Source organism: Schistocerca gregaria, chromosome 4, assembly GCF_023897955.1.
Source record: "Schistocerca gregaria isolate iqSchGreg1 chromosome 4, iqSchGreg1.2, whole genome shotgun sequence".
Lineage (NCBI taxonomy): Eukaryota > Metazoa > Arthropoda > Insecta > Orthoptera > Acrididae > Schistocerca > Schistocerca gregaria.
Window position 1 is genome coordinate 735,601,600 of NC_064923.1, and position 22,323 is coordinate 735,623,922.

Below are 22,323 nucleotides of genomic sequence, written 5' to 3' on the forward strand. Positions count from 1 at the left end.
TGTAAGTGTATTTGCATGTGCAGAAGGACTAAAATAATAATGTGGTCTTTAATGTTAATACATCATATAAACTGAAACGTTCAACTTCATTGCGATAAAAGAATCGTCCAAATCATGTCGTCTCGTACTCTTCCCATTGCAAAGGCAGGCAGTGCGTTTAAACTTAATGACACCTACATGGATGTAATAATCACTAGCAGGATTACAGTGAAACTTAATGCGGAACGCACGTTGCACTATGATAACAGATACAGTACTTGCAGACTGTAACAACAAAAAGGTTTTTGTCCACTAGTCGCCACCTTTGCTATTACAGCTTCCTAACGGAACACGAAGGAAACAGTGCGTTCGCACAGGTATGCTAACAAAACTGCTCATTTGATGTATTACTTATAATTAGAAGTTGAATGCAATAAATACTACACAGTCTTAAAACCCAAATATTCATTTTGGAATATCCAGTAGATCAGTTGTCTCAAAAGGTTGTTCGGAAAAACAATGTCACGAGCAGAGCTCTCATATCAGGCTTTGCCCAATTGCTTCATGGAAACTATCGCCCACAAAAGCTATTAAGTCACCGTGAATAAGAGGTGGTTTTGATTTCCAATACAGGTCAGGAAGTAGGGAATAATTTCCGACGACAGGTCAAAACCAATTTCTATTGAGTAAAATTTTATGTGATACTCTGTAACACAAAAACAGCGGCGCAGCACGAAGGAACTATCCGAATAGGTCGGAAATCGGTAGATCTGACGCACATGTACAGAAAAACAAAACTACTGAAACCCACACCCTTCTGAATCTGCTTAGTGTATTCATCTCTTCGTCTCCCTCTAACAAAAGATTATAGTTTCAGTAAAATTGCATAATTTATTCAAGAGAGAGAGAGAGAGAGAGAGAGGGGGGGGGGAGAGAGAGAGAGAGAGAGAGAGAGAGAGAGAGAGAGAGAGAGAGAGAGAGAGAGAGAGAGAGAGAGAGAGAGAGCTTCACACGTCGAGCAAATCAATGACAGTTTGGTTCACCTCTGGCCCTTAAGCAAGTAGTCATTCGGCTAGGCATTGATTGACAGAGCCGTACGACTTTTCCGCTGTCAGCAGTAACCCTGAGACACTGAATTAGTTAGCGCTTGGTACGTATTGGTTATGAGTTTTCAAAAAATGCTATGTATGATATTTGGTATAAAGACACAACTACAGCTGGACGTAGGAAATGCTCATACATATATCAAAGTGGTGGTAAATCTCTTTTGGAAACAATTCTGCATTGAGGATGTACAATTTTCTTCATTTTTCACTCATATAAATGTTAGTGAAGTATCACCATCATTATTTGCTTTCCTTTATTTTTCTGCAGAAAAACAGGAAGAAAATTGCATGATAATACTCACGGTCCAACATGACATCAATTATTCGACTGAAAAGTAAGGGGAACTCACTGATGATGTTTAAACTTCGGTGGACCACGTATGGCTGAGAAACGACGAAAACTGTGTTTGTTACAGCATATTTATCTGAAAGCAAACACAGACATAAAAGTGAGCTGTAACCGCTGGGTGAATAACCTGATGGTGTTAGTTGTAAAGTGCAGTCATTTTCGAAAATTTGTACAATGTTACACTATAAAACCCGAAGATGATATTCGATCTAAGAAACAAAAAGATACCGCAATACATACGTCACTGAAGTCCATACGTTTGAAATAAATTTGTTGTTGGTCAATGTGGGTGGAAAATATGGGTGAAACATGCGAAACTTTAACAAATCAACAACCGTGTTTAGAAATGTTGAAGTCTAGTAATATAATTCTGGCTTTCGCATATAAACCCGACCTTGTAAAACAATATGGAATAACTGCTGCATTCATGTAATTCTAAAATTGATATTACTGTATTTAGTTATTGGTTCCACATGAATACCGCACTAAACTACGCGGATTTCTGTATTATGTAAATATTTCTTTCTCTAATTACAGCGAACACTTGAAATACTGAGTAAAAAAGAAGCAATAAAAAATCTCTGCGTGTTAAAAATTATTTCGACTAGGACTTCAGAAGCCCATAGATACCTATTGTATTATTAGTTGAGAGTACTACAGTACCTCATGCATTTTAACACACTAGACGGCTGCGTACCATTGTCTGTCCTGCAGAACTTAATTCTAATAGGTTCTTGGAGGAAGGCTTCTACACAAAGGAGGCCATTATCCACCAACTTCCACTCAGTAACCAGTAGCCACAATGAGTTAAGAGATTCTCTGCCACCTTTTGCCAAGAACTTTCCACTTAGGGTCAGTAAACTAGATTATCACAATGAAGGTAGCGTTCCAAATTTAAAAATAGTTTCTCAAGGTAACGGTCAATCTGCAACAGAACTGAGAGACAACATCTGATGCCAAAATATTCTTGGCGCATTGCCCGATACTGACAGATGGGCATATGTCTCCTGATATTTCACACTCATTGTCATTCCCTTGCAAGGACCACAACGAAATCATTGGAAAGTTGTCTCAGATTGCCTTCCAGTTATCGCTGAAACTCTGTACTCACCCTAATATTCGATCAAGGCAAAGGAACAAAAATTGTTATAGATTAGCCAACGCAATCAACGATTTAAATACTGTTTATTCTCTAAGTAAAAAATGGGATCTTCAAAGTGAATGTAAAGGAATAGTCTCACTGTGCATTGCTTTCATATGTCACATCGTATCGTTGTTCATTCTGAACTGAGATACTTGTTAGCTATTGCAAAAATTATAAAAATACCCCTATAATTAATCAGAAGTAAATGGCCACTAAATAATGTATTAAATGTAACATGTGTATAAAGAAATAAAACATGTCTTTAATATTTTTAACATTTCTGTATCGCGACCCGCTACAAAAAAAGAAAAACAAAATATTGTAAATCCTTCACAGAGTACTGAGCGTGGCCTTTTGTCAATATAAACACTGTTAAGTCTCTGCAGCATTTCAGGCTTCTATGACATCAAGAAATAAAGTGGGGATTTAATAATAGACTAAATAGAAAGTACGGTTAAGTGGCAGAAATGTACTCCGTAACAGCATAGAAATGCTGGCGTGAACAAAGACGAATGATAAAAATGTATCGGAAAGGCCAACAGAGGCTTGCTAAATATATAAACTTTGGATTCCACTATGTCATCAGCGAAAGAATTCTGCTATCATGAAGACAACATAACGTATTATGGTGAAAGCAAGGAGGACATCGAAAGCAGACTTGCATATCTGAAGGAAGCTGTCTTTAACAAAGGATCTGTCATCGTATCAAATATTCTTATGGACTTCTGGTAGAAATTTTGAAACTGTAAACGGAAGAACAGAAATAAAACAGAAAAAGGAAGATATTGGAACTAATTTAAATGTGTTGCTAGGAAAAGAGGTTGAAAATTAAGCATACGAAATAAGTATGTAGTTAGATGATAGTGAAGAAACAATAGGCGAGAAACAAAAACTGTGAAAGAGGGGCAAGCCTATGGAACGTCTGCTACGACATCTAGAAATAGTTACCTGATCACTAAAATGCGGATTACTGTGGAGAACTGTGAGGGGAAGATACCAAGATTAGAAGAGTAAAACAGCTAACCGATTACGTCGAAAGGAGAGATAGATGAAGGATGCCACCAAATAAATCCACAGACGACTATTAATTAGTGCATTAAAGTTTTAGATATTTGTCATGTCCGATTCAGATATTTGTCATGTCCGATTCATATTTCTTCTTAAATGTCAGCCAGTGAGCAACATCCTATAAATTTGGGTGAAAAAATATATTCGATATTGGCGACATTTCTTCGTGTTAGATACTCTACTGTTACAGATTATTAAGGTCACATTTGACAAGAAATAAGATACAAGAGAATAAAGAGGTTTTGAGATGAGATGCGCAGTGTAATCTTACGACATTGGAAGGAGTTCGTAAATCGATATATATATAACAGAGGGAACGAAATTAGAGAAGCAAGTATTCCTTGGATACGTAACACATGATTTAAGCAAACGGTGTAATCGCTTACTCATACGGAACTTGCAGACTCAGACTGCGAAGAAGGTTTAGTCATGTTGCGCTTATCTGACAAGGACGACGTGATGCAATAGTTATTTCCAGTGTAGGTTCAGAAGATAGGTACACCAGTGATATCAACGTATATCAAACACTCTGTGATTCTACAGAAGTACGGCAAACATACAACATAAACTCTTTTTAATAAGAAGCATTTTTTCTTCATAACTCAGGAAGTGTATCATTGTTCAGACCAGAACTACACAACACTACTTTAACAACCAACTTGAGAGGGAGGGGGAGGGGAGAGGGGAGTTAAAACTCCGACATAAAAATCTCGTTCACTGAATGGTACTAACGAGGGTTAGCTATATATCAGTATCTTGCACATAATTACGGGAGATATGTTTTGAATATGTAGACTTTGGAAATCGTTACCATATCTATGTAAATTCATACAGTAACCTGCTGTTTTCCATCCCAGAACTGTTGAAAATGAAGCAAGAACGATATAAACGTTTCTAACATGTTCTGTACAAAGCTATATCAGTGATAATGACTTGGACGAGTATGTTTACACTATTGTTGATGACGCGAGTCCACCTGCCTCGTGGTGGCAGAGCCTCGTTTTCTCTGCATAATGTCATCCACTTAGTTCTGGTTCCTGCGGTCCATCGGAAATGCAAATGGATTAGCAGATTCTTTATCGAGTAGTGGATAGTAGACACTGTAAGGCATATCATTTTTCATTCTGTAGCTTGCAATGGTCTTTTAGGCTGGAAACTATTGTACAACAATTACATTTTAGAGGCTTTTTACTAAAAACATGCGACAAAGATCAATACATCACGAACCATACTCGAGCAAGTAACTGAAAAACAAAGGCAAAAATGCGTTGTTTGACTGCTAATAGCTTCAGTGTTACATCAGTAATTTGTTCTGGGACTGAATTGGGGTTAGTAACTGGCCCAAAGATTTTGAATGGCATTTTTCTGGCACTTTGGTTGCCTTACTCCTCTGACAGAGCTTTGTGTGCACCATAGTGTAAATCCGTGTTAAACTGAAACTTCATTGCTGATCTGATGAGTTAAGCAGTATGTCCATGACAAAAAAGGGCATTACACATCCAATACAATGGAGGAGATTTGTTTAAAGACACTCTGGACTCGCTACGAACAACACGTTTTTTGGGCTGTATATTGCATTTGCGTCAAAATCCTCTTTTCGAGGGTGGAAATTGGTATGAAAGCAATCTTTTACTGTTCAGAGTGCGCGAAAAAGTGAGATCAAATAATTGACACTATATCTCTAGTACTTAACGGGACCACTAGCGTGCTTGCTCAGTTCAAAAATTGTCTTCGGTTTCGATTGCTTCTGGTTGTTCACGTCGTCCGTTGAAATTGCAGCGTACTGATCCAGAATCACAGCTCTGTCACACTTCCACATTGGCGTCCGCTGCAGCACACACTCCCTCCAAGGGCTATCAGAAGTTCTCTATTGGGCCATCTCATCTCAGCTGCTGGATTTCATTTTGTAGAAACCAGTCAGGCGACTTAATGGTCACGTCAATGGCTCCATTATGATGTTAAATTAAGCTGTCGTCAAATTTCTTAATCAGCCGAATTAACTCAAGAATTCAAGTGTATCTACGTAAGTTTCTGAATCTCTCCTGGTGTTCTACCACATCAGGCCTGATTCACCTACAACGCAGAACACCACTCAACCTAAATACTTTCGTCGTCATAATTTCTACCATTCGAACTTGTACCTATGCTACAGAAGTAGTGCCAGTATAACAATGGAATCTCACTATTCCCTCCGAGTTAACCTCCTTTTTGTCGCTAGTACCACTTGGAGGTAGAGGACATGTATACTTCAGCGAAATCTATTTTGCTCTTCTTGGCACCGCTGAGAGATCGTTTATGCAGGCGATTCGCATGCAGGGTTGCCATCTGCTGTCAGAAATTGCCTTCCACATCTGGCCCATTCTTATAATTCAGCGGACGGCGAGTTGGCTTAAGATGCACAGACAAGCGTCAGACGTGGATCAAATCCGCTTGCTGGATTAATGGTACGCCCGGCAGCGTGACTGAGGGTATTAGGTGGTTTCCTACACCAATTTAGGCAAACGCCAGCCTGATCCCCAATCTTCGTCTCAGAAAACATGAAAGGCAAACAGTTAAAACACGAGAAACACAGAAAAGTTTACACTATTCACGCACAGAGGGCGCAAACTTCTTCCTGCAGCCTTCCCCCTCCTCCCCCTCCCACCTAGAGAAGCTACGGACAGTAACTGATAAATACACTACTGGCCATTAAAATTGCTACACCAAGATGAAAAAATGGTTCAAATGGCTCTGAGCACTATGGGACTCAACTGCTGTGGTCATCAGTCCCCTAGAACTTACAACTACTTAAATCTAACTAACCTAAAGACATCACACACATCCATGCCCGAGGCAGGATTCGAACCTGCGACAGTAGCAGTCGCACGGTTCCGAACTGCGCGCCTGGAACCGCGAGACCACCGCGGCCGGCACCAAAAAGAAATGCAGATGATAAACGGGTATTCATTGGACAAATATATTATACTATAACTGACATGTGATTACATTTTGACGCAATTTGGGTGAATACATCCTAAAAAATCAGTACCCAGAACAACCACCTCTGGCCGTAATAACGGCCTTGATACGCCTGGACATTGAGTCAAACAGAGCTTGGATAACGCGTACAGGTACAGCTGCCCATGATGCTTCAACACGATACCACAGTTCATCAAGAGTAGTGACTGACGTATTGTGACGAGCCAGTTGCTCGGCCACCACTGACTAGACATTTTCAGTTGGTGAGAGATCTGGAGGATGTGCTGGCCAGGGCAGCAGTCGAACTTTTTCTGTATCCAGAAAGGCCCGTACAGGACCTGCAACATGAGGTTGAAACGTAGGGTTTCGCATGGTTCAATGAAGGGTAGAGCCACGGGTTGAAACACATCTGAAATGTAACGTCCACTGTTCAAAGTGCCGTCAGTGCGAACAAGAGCTGACCTAACCAGTGACACCCCATACCATCACGCCGGATGATACGTCAGTATGGCGATGACGAACACACGCTTCCAATGTGCATTCACCGCGATGTCGCCAAACACGGATGCGACCAACATGATGCTGTAAACAGAACCTGGATTCATCCGAAAAAATGATGTTTTGCCATTCGTGCACCCGGGTTCATCGTTGAGTACACCATCGCAGGCGCTCCTGTCTATGATGCAGAGTTCAGTTGAGGTCCGACACGATATTAGGAGCTATCTCATGACTTTTGTCACATCATTATAAATCGAAATTGAGCAGTTTTGAAAGCTTTTGTACTGCTAAAAGTTTCAACTGGCAGGTAATTAAATGTTTAACGTGTCTAACGTGCTAATGAATGATATTATTTGTAACTCAATTTTACATATAATATCACTGATAGTTAACTCGGAATGTCGTTTCTGCATTCACAGATGTACATGCACTCAACGCAGGGTTGTCTGCTGCTTAACGTTCGCAGCGATCACAAAAGGATCAGTACTGGTCGGTGTCATTCTACTTTTATCGATGCAACTATTCCAATTAAGCACCACGTCGGGGGTTCTCAGAGAGTCGCATATAGCGATTTCCTTTTTCTTTTCTCCCCCCTCCCCCCCCCCCCCCCCCTTCCTTCTTGACACTGTAGTGCAGTAATACTTGGTCTTTTCCCGTCAGAACATTTTAGTACGTCCGCTGGATGTCTCCCACGTGGACTATAATCCCTATCGGCTATCATATAGTTTCCATACCCAAAACCAGAGCTGCTAATCTCATATCCATAAAGAACGCCTTTTCGTAAGAGCTGATCGACTACACGTAAATCTTTTCATTCTTGTAGTTGGCTAGCGTTTAATGAACGATACTGCCAACTACTTGGTACGATTATAAACATGTATATACAGGGAAATCACAACATAAGGAGTTTGAACAACTATTTAAGATGATTTTACATTATCCACACAGAGACAATAGTTATAGCTAAATAATTCTGACCCGATACCAACTATTGACAAAAATCAACATATTTATATATGAAATAAAGCTAAGAGTGGTTTGTCCGTACATGCTGCTATAGCTCTGAAATCCATCCCCGCAGCTCCATGATGTTTATGTGATATGGCAGCCCCATCTCCAATGCTTAAGAATGTTTCGGTTAGGGACTGCTGGGATTGAGTTCGAAGATATAGGTGTCAAAAGAGGGCATCGCACCGATGGACTAATTATGGAGTGTCAGTGAAGGATACGAGAATGGAGTGCCAAAATGGCTGACACCGGCCAGAATGTCCCAGACAGAATGTTCCAGTGTGTTGTAGAACGTGGCAGACTATTTCAGAATGTTCAAGAATGTTATACAGTCTTCCAGAAGGTTCGAGAACGTGCTAGAATTTTCCATAATATTCTAGAATTTTCCACTGAATTTTAGAATTTTCCAGAATGTTGGAGTATTTCTCAAAAATGTTCGAGAACATTCCATTATCTGATTATTGTAGCGGTACAATCGACCTCAGAACGCTATATGCAGGTTAGAGCGCGACGCATTTGTCAAGTATACTTTTGAAAATTGATTAGGGCAGATCAAGGAAAAGTAAAAATGACAGAAGGTGCAAGTACATTTCTGAATACTTAAGTGGATTTAAGGGTACTTCAGAGTATTTTTGGGGGTGAAATATGAACATCTTTACGATTTTTTTGAATGTTCATTTTTATGATATTCTCGAGCGATCTGGAATGTTCTCAAGAAAGAAATGAAAATAAAGACAAAGCGAAATTGCTCTTCTTCAGATAGTAAGATATAAGAAAAAGGAGTCAACAGAGGTAACATACACGCACTGATTAATCTGTGAATGTGAAAGAAGATAATACACAAAAATTTCATAGACACACGTTACTACCTAGCATAAAATCAAAAAAAGGATTTGCATATTTGAGGTGGTTCATCCCACAACAAAACAGTACCAGTTGCTGCAAGGGACACCTTCAATTTCACAATGTTTAGCAAAAAGCGGTTTCGTTGTGCTTCGAAAAAACTGAAATTTTTAAAACCAGCGGGGCTTCTAATTGGATTGCAGTGTAGTAATGACCCTCATAACAGACTGAAAGGCGACAGTCAGCTGCCCATCTTGCTCGGCCAGTTTCCGCATCCTTAACTTTAAACGGGAAGATGGTCGACTAACGTCCATGCAGAACCAAAAACACGACCCCACCTTGTCATTGTAAACCAACCCTATATGAGCTGGGGCCCACAGAAAAAGAGATTCTTACACCTCTTCATTTACTTTATAATGATTCTCCTTTAATGTGCAGTATTTAGATGTTCATTTTGCTGTCCCTTTTCTATTTTTCAACAGCCTGCAAAAAACTTCCTGGCGGATTAAAACTGTGTGCCGGACCGCGACACGAAATCGGAACCTTTGCCTTTCGCGGACAAGTCCTGCAAGGTTCGCAGGAGAGCTTCTGTAAAGTTTGGATGGTTGGAGACGGGATATTGGCAGAAGTAAAACCGTGAGGACGGGGCGTGAGACGTGCTTGGGTAGCTAAGATGGTAGAGCACTTGCCCGCGAAACGCAAAGGTCCCGAGTTCGAGTCTCGGTCCGGCAAACAGTTTTAATCCACCAGGAAGTTTCATATCAGCGCACACTCCGCTGCAAAGTGAAAAATCTCATTCTGGAGGCTGCAAAAAGCTTTTTGAGTCTGGAGCCCAGAATTTCAACCAATTTTGAGAGCCCCTCGAATCGCGATCGCTTCCGTGGTAAAAACTGAGCAATGTGGAAGTACACGAAATTTCTTGGAATATTTCTGCTTCATTGTGCGATTCATCTAGTAGGCACAGGCTAATGTGTCAAAGATCTCTAGGCAGGCAGCGTACTCGTCAAGCCATCTGCAATGCATCAGTGGAATTTCCTAACCTCGCGCCTCATGATAGGCGCCAACCGGATGGTCGGCCTTCCCTACTAGATAATGTCGGCTACTACGTTCATAAAAAAACCGGCTTATTACATCTCCACAAACATCGATTGTAGGTTCTCATATTTTATTGCGAGAATTATTCAACAATGCGTTTGCCCTCGTAGCTTTTGTCACACTGATACATTTGCCCTTCCCACCACCCCTGAAAGCTAGTATCATTATACAGGAATATCCGCTATACCCTGGCTGACGTGCACCTTGCTCACTACGCCTCTTAATGAGCCTTTGCACGGAGTCATAATACAACCGATTCTGAGGCAAGACGAGTCTTCCGCTGCGTGATGTAATAAAAAAGGTAAAGGAATTTGAAGCACGGAGAGCAGGGGCGATTCGAGCAATAGAGACGGCGTTCCTGTATCCGGTCATGCTTGACAGGTCAACCCGGAGTGTCCTTTCCAGCGGCGTCGATCAATAGCAGAGGCGCCTGGGTGTGAACTCATCTGCCCAACACGCCTGCCGCCGCCCCAGGCCGTGGGGAACTGAGGACGTAACGGCCACTTTGCTTCCTGACAGTATGGCAGCTCCAAGTAATATGCATTTCGTTTGTTATTGCTATTTTTCTCTCTCTCTGCTTTTTCCTGATTTGCTCCAGTTTCACCAGATGTTGTAAATTAACAGTTAAAAAAAAAAGCACTTCGTCGTCAGGCCACGAGCGGCCTACCGAGACCATCTGACCGCCGTGTCATCCTCAGCGGGGGATGCGGATAGGATGGGCATGGGGTCAGCACACCAGTCTCCCGGTCGTTATGATGGTATTCTTGACCGAAGCCGCAACTATTCGGCCGACTAGCTCCTCAATTGGCATCACGAGGGTGAGTGTACCCCGAAAAATGGCAACAGCGCATTGAGGCCTGGATGGTCACCCATCCAAGTGCCGACCACGCCCGACAGCGCTTAACTTCGGTGATCTCACGGGAACCGGTGTAGCCACTGCGGCAAGGCCGTTGCCGATTAACAGTTAAGAGAATATAATTCAATTCCAGGATGTCTCATCAATCACACAAAGAAACATAAATAAAGAATACGAGCCCTCAGAACTCCCGCTACAAATTTTCATAACCTGCTCGACACACGTGAGTAGCAAGATGGCGTAATGTCTTGGATTACGACCAAGGTGCTAAAGTTATGTTTTTCTATGTCTAAAAGTAGCTGCAAGCCATCCCACAAAAGTGAGCACATGACTAACTATCTAACAACTAAGTACACTCCAAAACTGTATCTACAACGCTACCGCGATCCGAATTGTATAACGCTAACATACATAAGTTCACGTTTTTGTAATTTTTTTTTTTTTTTTTTTTTTTTTTTTTTTTTACTATCAGTCACTTATACATTTGCAGATGACATGATAGATGCCAAGAAAAGCAGAAAAAAAAGAATGCAGAAAATATGTCGAAAACAGCGGCAACAATAGTAAAGCCATGCTGTGACGTCCAGTAAATAAGATATTATGAAATTATTCACAGAAAACAATATTTGGAACCAAACAGTATATATGTAATAATATTTTACAATGCTTTTTAGTATACTGTACTGTATAGTGGCGATGATTGTGGCTGAATCTAGTTTGTGATAAATAAACGACAAAAGCGTTTTGCATCAAGACGGGCCAGCAATTCCATATTGTTGTTAGAAATATTTTCAAGTCAATTTGTATCTTTCTGCAGCCATGACCCGAGTTCAGATGGTTCAAATGGCTCTGAGCACTATGGGAGGTCATCAGTCCCCTACAACTACTTAAACCTAACTAACCTAAGGATATCGCGCGGTTCCAGACTGAAGAGCCTAGAACCGCTCGGTCACAACGGCCGGCGACCCGAGTTCGATTCCCGGTACTATCAGTGATTTTTGCTTAGTGGGAGGACTGGAGACAGTTTCACAGAGCCTTGTGAGCCAGCTGAGGAACGGCACGAGTGTGAAACAGCGGCCCCAAGGTCACGAAAGCCGACAATGGCCGGGGGAGCGTGCGCTGACTCACGTGTCCCTCCACGCCGCATCTGAATGACGCGATTTGCAGAGGATGACATGGCGGCCAGTCGGTTCCGATTGTCTCATCTGGGTCAGAACGTAGAACTTTGCTTGCTTTCGCCCCTTTTTCACCACTGCATTGCGAGAAGCAAACGGGACATTTTCACAGGATCACTAGCCTGGCAGACAGCATGAAGAGAACAGCATTAGTTGCATGCTGATAATCTGTCACATCTTTATGATGGGCCTTCTGCAAGACATCTTACTGCATGTTGAGACAGGCTATCTCGTCTCTCTCTGGAACACTCATCGCTTTTGTATTAGCTTAATTTAAACTAGCCCGTCAGTCACTCACGTAGCGGAAGAGATAACCGAACTTGAAGGGCAGGCAGTCGAACAAGCTTATCTTCGCTAGTTGAACCCGACCGTGACACGTCGCTGACAGCGCAGAAACCTTGATATGACGTCATCGACTGTCACTGCGGCTTCCTGTTTCTGGCACGTCTGCGATCAGCATAATGGAACAATTCATGCTTTGGTAGTACTGTTGTCAGCTGTCCAGTACTGGACGCAAAGTTCATTTCCCTACCGCTAGATACTGTGTTACACCAGTCTCTCGAGTGGTATCAGGTTAGTTACTCCCATGCTCCAAGGATTTGATCGATAAAACTTGATGATGTACAACGTGTCACTTTGTATTCACGTCAGAAATTAATTTGTTAATATCCGCTGAACTTTCATAATGATTTTTTTTATTTTTTTATTTATTATTTAAGTGCAAGGATGTAAATTAGTAATTCCTAACCACTACCTTTTGTACATTACAATAATAAGAATTCTTCTACGGAACACATGGAGTTGTGAACGAGAAACTTCAGTTTGTTTTCAAATTTTACTCTGCTGTCTGTCAGACATTTTATATCACTGCCCTTTCAAATTTTTAGTTCGCAACATGTGCACCCCTTTTTGTGCTAAAGACAACCTTAATTTGGAGCCATGCATATCTTTTTGTCTTCTGGTATTGTAAGTATGTAGAACATTGTTACTTTAAACTGCAGTGAATCATTTACAACGAACTTCATGAGGGAATATATATAATGCGAAGCAGATATCAAAATGGCTAACACCTTAGGTGAGCGTCACATATTAGTCTCACAGAACCTTTTTGAAGGCTTCCTTTTGCAAATATGTGTTATTATTCCATTTGATGTTATTGAATGAAATTGTGCAGAAATGTCAACGTAGTGATTTGTTTCTCCATAAGACCTGAAATGATAAGTGCAAATGTGGCTGAACTAATGAGTTTTAAGAGTTCCAAGCTGTGCTTTTTCCAGTTTAAATTCTCATCACTATGAACACCCAAGAAACTGGTTTCCACTCTATTTATTATTTCCTCAGCCAGTGTACACTTTTTATTGGTGTAGTACCTGTAGATGTGCAGAACTGAATATGTTGTGTCGTTTCAAAACTGAGAGGAGACCATTGGTCGAAACCCACTCACTGACACTTTTAAGAACATTGATGTATGTATGTCTGGATTGATGCGATACTACTGTCATTCGCAAAAAAGAACTAATCCAGTTTGTTGTGTATTAGACGAGAGATCGTTTACACGTACAAGGAACAATGACGGTGCCATGGTGAACTCCATACTTGAATCCTCCTCACTCAGAAGAGGCTCCCCTGATCACATTGTTGGGTTGCTAAGTACATCTTTCTGCATTATCCATTGGTTGGCTACTCCATCAGTTTCATAAAACATCATTTTAACTAGAAGAATATTGTGATTCGCACAGTCAAATGCCTTGGATAGGTCACAGAAATACCAACCTACGCTATATATATATATATATATATATATATATATATATATATATATATATGTGTGTGTGTGTGTGTGTGTCATCAGTCTACTGACTGGTTTGATGCAGAGTAGCACTTGCAACCGACGTCCTCAATTATTTGCTTGACGTATTCCAATATCTGTCTTCCTCTACAGTTTTTGCCCTCTACAGCTCCCACTAGTACCATGGAAGTCATTCCCTCGTGTCTTAGCAGATGTCCTATCATCCTGTCCCTTCTCCTTATCAGTGTTTTCCACATACTCCTTTCCTCTCCGATTCTGCGTAGAACCTCCTCATTCCTTACCTTATCAGTCCACCTAATTTTCAACATTCGTCTATAGCACCACATCTCAAATGCTTCGATTCTCTTCTGTTCCGGTTTTCCCACAGTCCATGTTTCACTACCATACAATGCTGTACTCCAGACGTACATCCTCAGAAATTTCTTCCTCAAATTAAGGCCGGTATTTGATATTAGTAGACTTCTCTTGGCCAGAAATGCCTTTTTTGCCATATCGAGTCTGCTTTTGATGTCCTCCTTGCTCCGTCCGTCAATGGTTACTTTACTGCCTAGGTAGCAGAATTCCTTAACTTCATTGACTTCGTGAGCACCAATCCTGATGTTAAGTTTCTCGCTGTTCTCATTTCTACTACTTCTCATTACCTTCGTCTTTCTCCGATTTACTCTCAAACCATACTGTGTACTCATTAGACTGTTCATTTCGTTCAGCAGATCATTTAATTCTCCTTCACTTTCACTCAGGATAGCAATGTCATCAGCGAATCGTATCATTGATATCCTTTCACCTTGTATTTTAATTCCACTCCTGAACCTTTCTTATATTTCCATCATTGCTTCCTCGATGTACAGATTGAACAGTAGGGGCGAAAGGCTACAGCCTTGTCTTAAACCCTTCTTAATACGAGCACTTCGTTCTTGATGGTCCACTCTTATTATTCCCTCTTGGTTGTTGTACATATTGTATATGACCCGTTTCTCCCTATAGCTTACCCCTACTTTTTTCAGAATATCGAACAGCTTGCACCATTTTATGTTGTCGAACGCTTTTTCCAGATCGACAAATCCTATGAACGTGTCTTGATTTTTCTTTAGCCTTGCTTCCATTATTAGCCGTAACATCAGGATTGCCTCTCTCGTGCCTTTACTTTTCCTAAAGCCAAACTGATCGTCACCTAGCGCATTCTCAATTTTCTTTTCCATTCTTCTGTATATTATTCTTGTAAGCAGCTTCGATGCATGAGCTATTAAGCTGATTGTGCGATAATTCTCGCACTTGTCAGCTCTTGCCGTCTTCGGAATTGTGTGGATGATGCTTTTCCGAAAGTCAGATGGTATGTCGCCAGACTCATAGATTCTACATACCAACGTGAATAGTCGTTTTGTTGCCACTTTCCCTAATGATTTTAGAAATTCTGATGGAATCTTATCTATCCCTTCTGCCTTATTTGACCGTAAGTCCTCCAAAGCTCTTTTAAATTCCGATTATAATACTGGATCCCCTATCTCTTCTAAATCGACTCCTGTTTCTTCATCTGTCACATCAGACAAATCTTCACCCTCATAGAGGCTTTCAACGTATTCTTTCCACCTATCTGCTCTCTCCTCTGCATTTAACAGTGGAATTCCCGTTGCACTCTTAATGTTACCACCGTTGCTTTTAATGTCACCAAAAGTTGTTTTGACTTTCCTGTATGCTGAGTCTGTCCTTCCGACAATCATCTTTTTCGATGTCTTTACATTTTTCCTGCAGCCATTTCGTCTTAGCTTCCCTGCACTTCCTATTTATTTCATTCCTCAGCGACTTGTATTTCTGTATTCCTGATTTTCCCGGAACATGTTTGTACTTCCTCCTTTCATCAATCAGCTGAAGTATTTCTTCTGTTACCAATGGTTTCTTCGCAGCTACCTTCTTTGTACCTTTGTCCCAATTTCTGTGATGGCCCTTTTTAGAGACGTCCATTCCTCTTCAACTGTGTTGCCTACTGCGCTATTCCTTTCGGTATATTACATACTTACATTCGGTATATAATGCATGTAAAACTTAGTGAGCGGACGTATACTGAAAATCACGTACTCCGTGCAGCAACACTTCTGATATCCAAACTGATTTACAGAGAATCTTATTGTTGCTTGAACGTGATATTACTCTAGAAAACATCACCTTCTGAAAAATTTTAGAAACTGTGGTGAATGGTGAAAGATATCGGTAGTTATGCTTTCTTGTAGAGAGGTTTACCAACGGTTTACTTCAGTCTCTCTGGAAAGACGCTTTGCATTAGTGAAGCATTTCATATTGATACAAAAGAGGGTTTATTGTATTGGATGTTCCTAGCTTCAGGAGACGAAACGGTTGGTGCAAAAACATTTATCAGAGCCCATCCTAATCGCCGTATAACGAAAATTATCGACGATGTAAACCACGGCCGCGAAAGCTTACATTGTGCGATCAGATTTCACTTAATCTCGGGATTTACAAAGTTCGCCCGTTAATCTTTCAACGACAGTACGATGTGTTTCCGTATTTTAGCTGTAAGTGTACCAGCTGTGAAAGATATAAATGGGGAGTCAACACTAAATTTTTGTAATCAGTTGTAGAATCGTATCTAATATTTCTTATGGCAATTGACTGCTGTTTAATTGTCTTTTGTCTTTTATTATAACTACCAATTTCAGCATACACCCTTATCACGGCGTACAAGATCAAATATTAATCACGTGGCATTGCACATCGTATCAATAAAAGATAAAACTACGTGCCGTGGATTTTAAAAGAATCACACCCATACCACTACCAGATCGGCTACTATTCAAGACTGACGTTAGTTAATCCGGCGCGAGGATTCGAACCGCAGCTGGGTGTACCACGCGTCTCGCCAACTATCGCTTCACGAAAGTCGCTGCAGGGCAGATCCTAAATAATCAGTCTCCTCGTGCCGCTGTTCATTTATCTAATACCACCTTAAAGTAGAATTGAAAAAATCAAACGATACATTGTACTAACTAGGTGGTGAGATAAAATGAATCGCAGGTGGATCACTTGGTACCTCTTGTGAGAGCACAGAGAAGAGTGCTTTTGGAGTGATGTCCCCGAATGTCCCACGGTACCGGGGAGGGAGACGGCAGCCATCTGGAAGCTGCCGGCTGTTTACCGCGTGTCAGAAAGAGAAGAGGAGGGGGAGTGTTGCACACATGTGTGACAGCCGGAAGTCACCGTCCCGAGCCCCTTCTACACAGACGCCCTTTTGTCAAGGACACACTGGGGCGGCGTGGACCTGCTCCGTAACGTCTGCACACACCGCGAATGTGTTGCAGTAACGGTTAAGCTGAAAATAAACAGCCACAGTGTAATTGAAAGTCGCGACGTTACGGGGGCAAGATCTACATCTATATACATGTACTCACTATACAGTCCAAGGAGGAAGGCATATCGTACCACAGTTGTCCTCTTTGATGAAAATCTCGCTGCCGCTGAAAAAGACTACTAAAAGTGTCGTACTAGGACGGGTGCGTGGGTTCTACTGCAGCACACGCACAATGGAAGTAACACAGAGTAGTTAATAGGAAAATACATTATTCATTTTTGGTAAAGACAAGAGAAATTAGGGATCATGCTCGGGCATATAGACATTTGTTTCTCCCCCCTCTATTTGCGAGCGGAAAAGGAAATAAGTGTGGATGGTACAAGGCACCCTGTGCCATGCACCTAACGGCAGCTTGCGGAGTATGTATGTATGTATGTAAATATGGAGGTACCGCTATATGCCTCATTATATGCCGTAATCTCTTATCCACACGATCTCTTGCAAGATATATGGGAGATATTCTCTTGCGCTTGCATAGGACCTGTGGCAGCTACGAACCACCTGCGTCCCTTCATATTTGATGTCTTCCCCGACGGAGATATCTTTCAGCAGTGTAATTGCCCGAGTCTCAGTAACAGAACAGTGCCACTGCGGTTTGGGGAGCGTTGTAGTGGACTCATGTTGATGTCTCGGCGACCAAATTCGCCTGTTGTAAAACATATGGAAAGCATCTGGGCCGCTATCGGGCGCCATCACTGCATGCCCAAATCAGCGGCCCGTTATTTACGCGAATTACATGACCTGAGCGTAGATGTCTAATGCCACATATCTCCACAAAAGTACCAACAGACTTGTCACATCCCTGATACGTAGGATCAGTGATGTATTTCGTTCCAAAGACGGATAAACAAGCTATTAAGCAGGCGATCATAATGTTTTGGCTCATTAGTATATATGGCAGCTGATACGGGAAGTTCAGAATTCAGCGCCACGGGGCAAACGTACCACGAACTTTGGCCCAAAACGTTTGCCGTTTGTTCCTTCGCTTTTAATACTGAACGAGTAGGTTTATTTAACGCATTTAATGCGCCTTTATTTACAGTCTTCTCTTTCACATCGACTGATTCAGTATTAATAAGACTAGTTCAACTTGGTGTTACAGAAAATGAGAGAGGAAAACGTCCTCCAAGGCGTTATCTTGTAAAACGTTGGACGAGACTAAGAAGCTAACAGAAAATGTATCTTCTATTAGAAATTCAGCTAAAAATCTTGGTTGTAAAGAACCCAAATTACTTGAAAGACTTAAAGCAGGCTATGGTGTGGCAAAATGGGGGTTTTCAAGAGCGTATTTTCTGAGGAGGAGGACACTGGAACCGGCGGAGCACTGTATCCACCTGGATTCTGTGTTCTGTGGCCTTACGTTTAAACACTTGCCACATTTAGCATATCAGTTCGCCGAAAGTAACGGTGGAAACTACTCGTTTAAAAAAGAAACGTAAGTGGGTTCGCTAATTCACCATTCGTCATAATTTAAATGTGAGGCAACCGGAGAAAATCAGCATTGGAAGGGTAATGGGTTCAATGAAGCACAAATGGAACATTTTTGCAGCGCCTTGCAAACTTTGCAATCTAAATGTACTTTTCCGCTCCATCTAGTGTGTAATGAAGATGAAACATCAATACAGACTGTACCGAGAAACTGCAAAAAGAGTCGCACGAAAAAGCCAAATAATAATAATAATTCAAAGTGTTTCCTTGTGTTAAAATGTTTTGTATTTAAATTAGTGATATTTTAGTGTCAGTTTTGATGTTAATAGCATACGAAGATGGAAACAACCATCATGGTGATTGTGATGATTTTGATATAGTTAAAGATTATACGAGTTAATAATGGCACTACCCGACAAATACTGTGATTCTTCTTTAGTCCGTTATAATAACTTCTTTTTGTGTGGAATTTTGCTCAAGACGATTGGACGTCAAGCCCAGACTTGGGGCAAAGACAGATTTCCTCATCTGTAACATTCTGTTAAATGTAACTTTAATACGTCACGCAAGCAAACTTGAACTTACGGTATCGTGTGAGGTATGATCCTAGGTGTATTGTGGACAATTTTCATTGTCACGTAATCAGGAAAGCAAAAAGGGACAAACAAAACACTGTTAAGTGCTCACCTTCACCCCCGCCTACCCTGTCCACAATTAAAAAGAGCTGCCATACATTAACTCAAGTGAAAATTTGATGTCTTTCAACAGTTTCATGCGATCGCCCAATACTGATTCTTCCAGTGTAGAACACCACCGTCAGCGAACAATGCTCTGGTCGACTGCTTGTATCTGATAAATCGTTTATCCTCACTGAGAACGTTAGAGATCTAACTACGCTTCCTTCGTGCGTACAAGATGTTACTTTCGTTTCCGTGGTTAAGTACTGCGTTCTTCTTCTAGTTGTCCTTCAAAAATAAAAAAATAAAAATAAAAAAGTGTGAAATCTTCAGGGACTTAACTGCTAAGGTCATCAGTCCCTAAGCTTACACACTACTTAACCTAAATTATCCTAAGGACAAACACACACACCCATGCCCGAGGGAGGACTCGAACCTCCGCCGTTACCAGCCGCTTAGACATGACTGCAGCGGCTGAGACCGCTCGGCTAATCCCGCGCGGCTTCTTCTTCTCTGAATAACCCATTTGGAGGGTACGATGAATCAACTTTGGCTATTCCTCATTGTATTAGATTTCCTTAATTTCCAGTTTTCCTTCATCCTTTTAGAGTGTTGTTCTCTTTCTTCTTGAGACCACTTTCGTCTAGTTGTTTTCTTTCCATCCTGAAATTCTGCCTTTTGAACTGCCTTTCTGAAATGTGTTCTGTTTTCTATTGTGTCTATTGCAAATCCAGCGTTTTCCATGTCCTTTTCAGTCTCTGTGAACCGTGCTGGCTTGGATTTGTAGCTATTGAGTAATGTGAATATCCACTTGGTTAGTTTGTTGTTACTCATTCTGAATAAATGTCCAAAAAATTGCAGCCTTCTCTTCATTACATCAGTTAGTTTTTCAGTTTTCAAGTATAGCTCTCTGTTTGGTCTTAACCGGTATTCAGCGTTATCGTTTCTTTTAGCTCCTGGTATTTTCCTTAAAATTCTTCTTTACTTTCTCTAGTTTCTCAAGACCTCTATTTCTTGTTAGTTTGTTTCTGCCGCATACAGAGCTTCAGGTCTGGCCACTGTTGATAATGCCTTAATTTCGTGTTGCAGGACAGGGATTTTTTGTTATAAACGTTTTTGGTCAGATGAAACACTCTTTCCATTTTCTATAGCTGTCTTTTCTTTTGCATTGTATGTAATCCACTCTCCTAGGTATTTATAGGAATCTGTTTTGTGTATTGTATTGTTGTCAACCGCAATATTTTGAGGAGCATCACAGATGTTTGTCACGATCTTTGCTTTTGCAAAGGATATTTGTAGTCCTATTTTGGTTGCATGTTTTTGCGGTTCTCTTATTTGTTCTTGGGCATCATCTAGCGAATCTGTAATCAATGCCATTCTGCGAAGGCTAAACAGTCGACAGTGATCTTGTTTGGATTTCTTCCTAGTTGAATCCCTTTAGTATTGATGACCTTCCTCCATTCTCGAACTACCATCTCTAACTCACAATTGAAAAGCAGAAGTGACAAACCATCTCCCTGTCGGACACCTGACTTTGAAATTTTGAGAGCTCTCCCCTAAATTTTACTTTCGATTTTGTATCTCTCAAAGTTGCTTTAATTATTTCAGTTGTTTTTAGTATCGAGTCCCAATTCTTTTAAGATATCAAGCAGTGAATTTCTTTCAACTGAATCATAGGCTTTTTTTTTAAATCCACAAAAGTCATTACATATTTTAAGTTCCTGATTTTCCTCATTTCTATTATGTTCTTTAAGTTAAATATTTGTACTGCACATGAGCTTCCCTTCCTAAATCCAGCTCGATACTCTCCTAGTAGTTTGTCAAGTATTTCTTCTGCTTCTATTGTCAAACATTCCTCGAGCCGATGACATATCTTCGGAAACAATGCGTACGATCGTACTTTCGTTTCGTGGTTGACGAAATGGTTCAGTGTCGATCGTCTTTCGGAAGTCCAGGTAGACTAAATCTATCTGTCAACCTGCATTTCGCGCTTGTGAAGATACCATGGTGCGTGTATAAAGCGAGCTCTGTTCCACGTGAGTAGTTTTTCCTGTATCCGTGCCGAATGTTTGAAACAAACTTGTTTTCCTCCATGACAGTTATAATTCCTCAGCCCAACACATGTAGTTGTTGTTGTTTTCAGTCCTGAGACTGGTTTGATGCAGCTCCCCATGCTACTCTATCCTGTGCAGGATTCTTCATCTCCCAGTACCTACTGCAGCCTACATCCTCCTGAATCTGCTTACTGTATTCATCTCTTGGTCTCCCTCTACGATATTTACCCTCCACGCTGCTCTCCAGTACCAAATTGGTGGTCCCTTGATGCCTCAGAACATGACCTACCAACTGGTCCCTTCTTCTAGTCAAGTTGTGTCACAAACTCCTCTTCTCCCCAATTCTATTCAATACCTCCTCATTAGTTCTGTGATCTACCCATCTATTCTTCGCCGGCCACGGTGGTCTAGCGGTTCAGGCGCTCAGTCCGGAATCGCGGGACTGCTACGGTCGCAGGTTCGAATCCTGCCTCGGGCATGGATGTGTGTGATGTCCTTAGGTTAGTTAGGTTTAAGCAGTTCTAAGTTCTAGGGGACTGATGATCACAGATGTTAAGTCCCATAGTGCTCAGAGCCATTTGAACCATTTGAACCATCTATTCTTCAGCATTCTTCTGTAGCACCACATTTCGAAAGCTTCTATTCTCTTCTTGTCTAAACTATTTATCGTCCATGTTTCACTTCCATACATGGCTACACTCCATACGAATACTTTCCGAAACGACTTCCTGCCACTTTAATCAATACTCGATGTTAACAAACTTCCCTTCTTCAGAAACGCTATCCTTGCCATTGCCAGTCTACATTTTATATCCTCTCTGCTTCAGCCATCACTAGTTATTTTGCTCCCCAAATAGCAAAACTCCTTTACTACTTTAAGTGTCTCATTTCCTAATCTAATTCCCTCCGCATTA

General features: G+C 41.2%; 1 protein-coding gene and 1 pseudogene across 1 annotated transcript in view; one reads left to right on the top strand and one right to left on the bottom strand.

The window, feature by feature from the left end:
- Window positions 1-22,323, top strand: part of LOC126267893 (uncharacterized) — a 900,836-nt gene that overhangs the window by 413,148 nt on the left and 465,365 nt on the right. The window lies entirely within an intron of this gene.
- Window positions 10,886-11,003, bottom strand: LOC126268418 (5S ribosomal RNA; annotated as a pseudogene).